Below are 7,500 nucleotides of genomic sequence, written 5' to 3'. Positions count from 1 at the left end.
TCTGATATGTCCCCTATCTGGTAGCATATATTAAGTGCACTACCAGGTTTCAGTGTTGGAAAGAAAGATTACCTGTTTATTTGCTGCTGCAGCTGCTTGCTGGTTAGTCCAGTGGGCCCCTACTGCAGGCAAAAGACAATAGGTGGTGCCGCTTGCGTCTGGCCCCTGTGGGAGCGACCAGGCACAGGACTGCTGCTGCTGAATGTCCTCTTTAATTGAATAAGCTCAGCAACCAGCACACCTGTGCAGGTTGGACATGACATGATAGGTAGCTGTCTTTCAGGTAGTAGGTGCTGAATCTTGTTAATTGACATGGGGGTGTCATTGCTGTTGATTGACCATGCATTGGTACTGTGGTATTGGAATAATTAAAACAAATGTTGCCAGCCAGCCATCCATTGCAATAATGGATAGGACATCAGCTATGAGGCATTTGTTTGTACAAACTGCTGTTCACAACTAATTTTGTAATATAGTGTCTCCATCTGCTGGTGGTATTGAATAAGCAATAGTGCAATGATAGGGTCTGAAAAAGAAGAAAAATAAGAAGCAGCAGCATAGGAAAAAAGGAGGAAAGAAGGAAAACATGGAGAGAAGAAAAAAAGAAGGTAAAAAAAAGGTGAAAACATGTTTAAAAAAGTATTTCCATCTCTCTCTCTCTCTCTATATATGTATATATATATATATATTTAAAAGAACAAAAATTATATATATATATATATATATATATATATATATACATATTGAGAGAGAGAAAGAGATAGATAGATAGATAGATACAGATAGATACAGATAGATACACATACATACATACATACATACGTAGGTTGTATATTGTTGGAGTTGCAAACATGGGTGCACTTGACAAACTCAGTGCGGCTATTCCCCATTGAAAGATTGTTGCATCCAGGACCCTTAGCACTGTGATATGCTACTCAATACCACTGGCATGGCCAGGTGTAAACAACATCTGACCTTTGTTGTGTATGTAACCATGGAGATTGTGATGTCACCTTGGCCCACCAAAGAACAGCCTTGTCAGAAGCAGCACTGCCATGAGCAGAAGCAGCAGCACCATAGGTTTTCAAATAAGCTGGATTTAACCAAGACAAGTGAGTCCAATAGGATGCAGGTATGTCCTCTATCCTTACAGCTTCCCGTGGCTGTTGGTTTTATACCGTTTGGGGACAGCCAAGGAGGTGTCAGCAGGTAACACAGGTAAGTGTGTGCTTTTGTGTGTGTGTGTGTTTCCTATGCAGATCCTACACCCAGTATCAAATGCAAGTAGGAGGAGTAAGAAGGGTTCCTGCCAAAGCCAGGTTATGGATTGCATTTAAAAATGGTCCATCAGAGTGAAATGGACTCCCATCTTCCTGCTTAGCAATAATGATATGGGTTTAGGGCCTGCTGTGTGTACTGGTGGGTGACTGCCACCCAGCCAGAGTGTGTATGGGAGGCTGCCAGCCAGCCTCCCTTCCTACAAGTAGTGATGGTGCATGTGAAGGGGACAGCGTTGGTTCCTCCCCTTTCACAGTTATCACTTCTCATTCTTCCTTTTGGCTGGTATCAAATGTGGTGTCTGTTTATATCAGTTTAATATCTGATATGTCCCCTATCTGGTAGCATATATTAAGTGCACCACCAGGGTTCAGTGTTGGAAAGAAAGATTACCTGTTTATTTGCTGCTGCAGCTGCTTGCTGGCTAGTCCAGTGGGCCCCTACTGCAGGCAAAAGACAATAGGTGGTGCCGCTTGTGTCTGGCCCCTGTTGGAGCGACCAGGCACAGGACTGCTGCTGCTGCATGTCCTCTTTAATTGAATAAGCTCAGCAACCAGCACACCTGTGCAGGTTGGACATGACATGATAGGTAGTTGTCTTTCAGGTAGTGGGTGCTGAATCTTGTTAATTGACATGGGGGTGTCATTGCTGTTGATTGACCATGCATTGGTACTGTGGTATTGGAATAATAAAAACAAATGTTGCCAGCCAACCATCCATTGCAATAATGGATAGGACATCAGCTATGAGGCATTTGTTTGTACAAACTGCTGCTCACAACTAATGTTGTAATATAGTGTCTCCATCTGCTGGTGGTATTGAATAAGCAATAGTGCAATGATAGGGTCTGAAAAAGAAGAAAAATAAGAAGCAGCAGCATAGGAAAAAAGGAGGAAAACATGGAGAGAAGAAAAAAAGAAGGTTAAAAAAAAAGGTGAAAACATGTTTAAAAAAGTATTTCCATCTCTCTTTCTCTCTATATATGTATGTATATATATATATATATATATATATATATATATAAAAAGAAAAAAAATTATATATATATATATATATATATATACATAAAGAGAGAGTGAAAGAGATAGATAGATATAGATAGATACACATAGATACACATAGATACACATAGATACACATAGATACACATAGATACATACATACATACATACATATGTGTGTATTGTTGGAGTTGCAAACATGGGTGCACTTGACAAACTCAGTGCGGCTATTCCCCATTGAAAGATTGTTGCATCCAGGACCCTTAGCACTGTGATATGCTACTCAATACCACTGGCATGGCCTGGTGTAAACAACATCTGACCTTTGTTGTGTATGTAACCATGGAGATTGTGATGTCACCTAGGCCCACCAAAGAACAGCCTTGTCAGAAGCAGCACTGCCATGAGCAGAAGCAGCAGCACCATAGGTTTTCAAATAAGCTGGATTTAACCAAGACAAGTGAGTCCAATAGGATGCAGGTATGTCCTCTATCCTTACAGCTTCCCGTGGCTGTTGGTTTTATACCGTTTGGGGACAGCCAAGGAGGCGTCAGCAGGCAACACAGGTAAGTGTGTGCTTGTGTGTGTTTCCTATGCAGATCCTAAACCCAGTATCAAATGCAAGTAGGAGGAGTAAGAAGGGTTCCTGCCAAAGCCAGGTTATGGATTGCATTTAAAAATGGTCCATCAGAGTGAAATGGACTCCCATCTTCCTGCTTAGCAATAATGATATGGGTTTAGGGCCTGCTGTGTGTACTGGTGGGTGACTGCCACCCAGCCAGAGTGTGTATGGGAGGCTGCCAGCCAGCCTCCCTTCCTACAAGTAGTGATGGTGCATGTGAAGGGGACAGCGTTGGTTCCTCCCCTTTCACAGTTATCACTTCTCATTCTTCCTTTTGGCTGGTATCAAATGTGGTGTCTGTTTATATCAGTTTAATATCTGATATGTCCCCTATCTGGTAGCATATATTAAGTGCACCACCAGGGTTCAGTGTTGGAAAGAAAGATTACCTGTTTATTTGCTGCTGCAGCTGCTTGCTGGCTAGTCCAGTGGGCCCTACTGCAGGCAAAAGACAATAGGTGGTGCTGCTTGTGTCTGGGCCCCTGTTGGAGCGACCAGGCACAGGACTGCTGCTGCTGAATGTCCTCTTTAATTGAATAAGCTCAGCAACCAGCACACCTGTGCAGGTTGGACATGACATGATAGGTAGCTGTCTTTCAGGTAGTGGGTGCTGAATCTTTTTAATTGGCTAAAACTACAAAGGGGCGACAATTCCTAAATTTATTGCAGGATAATTTTTTGGGCCAGTTTGTGGAGGACCCAACAAGAAGTGATGCCTTGTTGGATCTGATCATTTCCAACAACGCAGAGCTGGTTGGTAATGTAACTGTGCGGGAAAACCTTGGTAATAGCGACCACAATATAGTTACTTTTGACTTAAAATGTAGAAAACAAAGACAGACGGGGAAGGCAAAAACATATAACTTTAAAAAGGCAAATTTCCCTGGGCTGAGGGCTGCACTACAGGACATAGACTGGGGGGAGGTGTTCTCAAATACTGATACAGAAGGTAAATGGGACATCTTTAAATCAACTCTAAATAACTATACAGCTAAATATATACCAAAGGGGAACAAATATAAACGATTAAAACTAAATCCTACATGGCTGACACATGATGTTAAAAGAGCAATAAACAACAAAAAAATAGCCTTCAAAAAATACAAATCTGAGGGGTCAGCTATAACATTTAAACAGTACAAGGAGCTTAATAAAATCTGTAAAAATGTAATAAAAACAGCAAAAATTCAAAATGAGAGACAGGTGGCCAAAGAAAGCAAAACTAATCCTAAATATTTTTTTAGATATATAAATGCAAAAAAACCAAGGACAGAGCATGTAGGACCCCTTAATAATGATAATGGGGAGGTTGTCACAGGCGATCAAGAGAAGGCGGAGCTACTGAATGGGTTCTTTAGTTCTGTATACACTATGGAAGAAGGAGCTGACATTGGCCAGGTCAGTGCTGGTAACACATCATGTAATGTACTGAACTGGCTTAATGTAGAGATGGTACAAGGTAAGTTAAGTGATATAAATGTAAGCAAATCCCCAGGACCGGATGGACTACACCCAAGAGTTCTTAGAGAGGTAAGTTCAGTAATATCTGTACCCCTGTTCATGATATTTAGATATTCTCTGGTGTCTGGTATTGTGCCAAGGGACTGGCGCAAGGCGAATGTGGTGCCAATCTTCAAAAAGGGCTCTAGGTCTTCCCCAGGAAACTATAGACCGGTAAGTTTAACGTGCATTGTGGGTAAATTGTTTGAAGGACTTATAAGGGATTACATACAGGAATACATAGGGGATAATTGTATTATAAGTGATAGCCAGCATGGGTTTACTAAGGATAGAAATTGTCAAACCAATCTAATTTGCTTTTATGAAGAGGTGAGTAGAAGCCTTGATAGAGGAATGGCTGTGGATATAGTGTTTCTGGATTTTGCTAAAGCGTTTGATACTGTCCCTCACAGACGTCTGACAGGTAAGTTAAGGTCTTTGGGTTTGGAAATTTTAGTTTGTAACTGGATTGAACACTGGCTCATGGATCGTACCCAGAGAGTGGTGGTCAATGATTCGTACTCTGATTGGTCCCCGGTTATTAGTGGTGTACCCCAAGGTTCAGTACTGGGCCTGCTGTTGTTTAATTTATTTATCAATGATATAGAGGATGGTATTAACAGCTCTGTTTCTATCTTTGCAGATGACACCAAGCTTTGTAGCACGGTACAGTCTATAGAGGATGTGTATAGGTTACAAGATGACTTGGATAGACTAAGTGTCTGGGCATCCACTTGGCAAATGAGGTTCAATGTGGATAAATGTAAAGTTATGCATCTGGGTACTAATAACCTGAATGCATCGTATGTCTTAGGGGGGATTAAACTGTCAGAGTCACTGGTAGAGAAGGATCTGGGTGTACTTGTAGATCACAGACTACAGAATAGCATGCAATGTCAGGCTGCTGCTTCCAAAGCCGGCAGGATATTGTCATGTATCAAAAGAGGCATGGACTCAAGGGACAGGGACATAATACTCCCCCTTTATAAATCATTGGTACGGCCTTACCTGGAATATGCTGTTCAGTTTTGGGCACCTGTCCATAAAAGGGACACTGCGGAGTTGGAAAGGGTGCAGAGACGCGCGACTAAACTAATATGGGGCATGGAACATCTTAGCTATGAGGAGCGCTTAAAGGAGTTACAATTGTTTAGTCTTGAGAAGAGACGTTTAAGGGGGGATATGATAAACGTATATAAGTATATTAATGGCCCATACAAAAAATATGGAGAAAAACTGTTCCAGGTTAAACCCCCCCAAAGGACGAGGGGGCACTCCCTCCGTCTGGAGAAGAAAAAGTTTAGTCTCAAGGGGCGACACGCCTTCTTTACCGTGAGGACTGTGAATTTATGGAACGGTCTACCTCAGGAACTGGTCACAGCAGGAACAATTAACAGCTTTAAAACAGGATTAGATACATTCCTGGAACAAAATAAAATTAATGCTTATGAAGAAATATAAAATCTCATCCCTTCCCCAATATCGCGCCACACCCCTACCCCTTAATTCCCTGGTTGAACTTGATGGACATATGTCTTTTTTCGACCATTCTAACTATGTAACTATGTAACTATGACATGGGGGTGTAATTGCTGTTGATTGACCATGCATTGGTACTGTGGTATTGGAATAATTAAAACAAATGTTGCCAGCCAGCCAGCCATTGCAATAATGGATAGAACATCAGCTATGAGGCATTTGTTTGTACAAACTGCTGCTCACAACTAATGTTGTAATATAGTGTCTCCATCTGCTGGTGGTATTGAACAAGCAATAGTGCAATGATAGGGTCTGAAAAAGAAGAAAAAGAAGAAGCAGCAGCATAGGAAAAAAGGAGGAAAGAAGGAAAACATGGAGAGAAGAAAAAAAGAAGGTTAAAAAAAGGTGAAAACATGTTTAAAAAAGTATTTCCATCTCTCTCTCTCTCTATATATATATATGTATATATGTATATATATATATATATATATATATATATATATATATATATATATTTGAAAGAAAAAAAAAATTATATATATATATATATATATATACATATAGAGAGAGAGAAAGAGAAAGATAGATAGATAGATAGATAGATATAGATAGATACACATACATACATACATACATACATACATATGTGTGTATTGTTGGAGTTGCAAACATGGGTGCACTTGACAAACTCAGTGCGGCTATTCCCCATTGAAAGACTGTTGCATCCAGGACCCTTAGCACTGTGATATGCTACTCAATACCACTGGCATGGCCAGGTGTAAACAACATCTGACCTTTGTTGTGTATGTAACCATGGAGATTGTGATGTCACCTAGGCCCACCAAAGAACAGCCTTGTCAGAAGCAGCACTGCCATGAGCAGAAGCAGCAGCACCATAGGTTTTCAAATAAGCTGGATTTAACCAAGACAAGTGAGTTAAATAGGATGCAGGTATGTCCTCTATCCTTACAGCTTCCCGTGGCTGTTGGTTTTATACCGTTTGGGGACAGCCAAGGAGGCGTCAGCAGGCAACACAGGTAAGTGTGTGCTTGTGTGTGTGTGTATTTCCTATGCAGATCCTAAACCCAGTATCAAATGCAAGTAGGAGGAGTAAGAAGGGTTCCTGCCAAAGCCAGGTTATGGATTGCATTTAAAAATGGTCCATCAGAGTGAAATGGACTCCCATCTTCCTGCTTAGCAATAATGATATGGGTTTAGGGCCTGCTGTGTGTACTAGTGGGTGACTGCCACCCAGCCAGAGTGTGTATGGGAGGCTGCCAGCCAGCCTCCCTTCCTACAAGTAGTGATGGTGCATGTGAAGGGGACAGCGTTGGTTCCTCCCCTTTCACAGTTATCACTTCTCATTCTTCCTTTTGGCTGGTATCAAATGTGGTGTCTGTTTATATCAGTTTAATATCTGATATGTTCCCTATCTGGTAGCATATATTAAGTGCACCACCAGGGTTCAGTGTTGAAAAGAAAGATTACCTGTTTATTTGCTGCTGCAGCTGCTTGCTGGCTAGTCCAGTGGGCCCCTACTGCAGGCAAAAGACATTAGGTGGTGCTGCTTGTGTCTGGCCCCTGTTGGAGCGACCAGGCACAGGACTGCTGCTGCTGAAT

The 7,500-nt window shown here is 41.5% G+C and overlaps 1 pseudogene; it reads left to right on the top strand.

Moving 5' to 3' along the window:
- The first annotated feature begins 7,238 nt into the window (after positions 1-7,238).
- Positions 7,239-7,341, top strand: LOC130319347 (U2 spliceosomal RNA; annotated as a pseudogene).
- Positions 7,342-7,500: the final 159 nt, after the last annotated feature.

The sequence above is a fragment of the Hyla sarda genome, unplaced genomic scaffold, assembly GCF_029499605.1.
Source record: "Hyla sarda isolate aHylSar1 unplaced genomic scaffold, aHylSar1.hap1 scaffold_2116, whole genome shotgun sequence".
In the NCBI taxonomy this organism is placed as follows: Eukaryota; Metazoa; Chordata; class Amphibia; order Anura; family Hylidae; genus Hyla; species Hyla sarda.
This window is presented reverse-complemented; position numbering and strand designations above follow the sequence as displayed.